The sequence below is a fragment of the Salvelinus sp. IW2-2015 genome, unplaced genomic scaffold (genome assembly GCF_002910315.2).
Source record: "Salvelinus sp. IW2-2015 unplaced genomic scaffold, ASM291031v2 Un_scaffold4649, whole genome shotgun sequence".
NCBI lineage: Eukaryota > Metazoa > Chordata > Actinopteri > Salmoniformes > Salmonidae > Salvelinus > Salvelinus sp. IW2-2015.
In genome coordinates, this window is record NW_019945918.1 from 11,275 (window position 1) to 12,500 (window position 1,226).

Below are 1,226 nucleotides of genomic sequence, written 5' to 3' on the forward strand. Positions count from 1 at the left end.
GTAGGAGGACTGTGAGATCTGTAGGAAGGATACTGAGGAGGATACTGTGAGATTATGTGAGAACTGTAGAATATGCGAGATGATATTAGTGGTATGTAGGAGATACTTAGGAGGATAGGTGTAGGAGGATATTGTAGGCAGATACTGTAGGAGGATTACGTAGGAAGATTACTGGTAGAAGTAATTTACTGGTAGGAGGATATTGTTAGGAGGCATACTGTAGGAGAGATTACTGTAGCGAGGAATATTGTAGAGGGATACTGAGGGAGGATAGTGTAGAAGGATATGAGCGAGGATACTGTAGAGGATTAACTGTAGGAGGATACTGTAGAAGCGATACTGTTAGGTAGTCATGGTGAAGTGTTTCCATCAGATTAGTGTGACTCCAGAACATGTGCTGATGTGTTAGATGCTTTCCTCACTACTGTTTTAGACTGGGTGAAGAGCACGAGAGCAGTGATCTTCGGTGGAAAAATGAGGAGGCCAAATGAATTTATCTGCACAATTTACCAACTGATTCCCGATTAGATATACAACAGTTGATGTCACACGGCCCACACTCCATGATCTACTCTTCAGCACTGCAACAGAATAGGATGGAACGTTTCACCTAGGATGCTGATCTAAGGTCAGATTTGGTGACTTAAACCCTAGATATCTCTACCCAGGCAATTGTGGATATACGTGATGCCATAGTGTGCTGCCGTGTGCCCTATGTTAGAGGTCTGTGATTGGTCTGTGTCGTGATTATTACATGATCGACATGTGTGTGTGTGCTGTGTGCTCTGTGATGTGTGTGTGCTGCTGTCTGTGTGAGTTGTGTGTCGCCTGCTCTGTTTTAGACTCGTTGTGCGAGCTGTAGTGTGATGTGTATTGGTGTGTGCTGGCTGTCTGTGTGTTGTGTGTGCTGTCCTGCTGTGTGTGATGTCGTGTGTATGCTGCTGTCCTGTTGATGTGTGGTGTGCTGCCTTGAGGTGATGTTGTGTGTGTGTGCGGCTGGTGTGATGTGTTGTTGACGTGAGTTATGCTGTGCTGCTGCCTGAGGTGATAGTGTTTGTGTGCTGAGTGATGTATGTTTGCGGTGTGCTGAGCGAATGTGATCCTGTGTGCTGTGTGCTGCTTGTTCGTGCTGGGTGTGTGTGCTGCTTGCCTGCTTGTGACTGTGATGTGAATGTATGTGTGATGTATGTGTTGTTGTCATGTGTGTGTGTGCTGTGGTGTAGGCC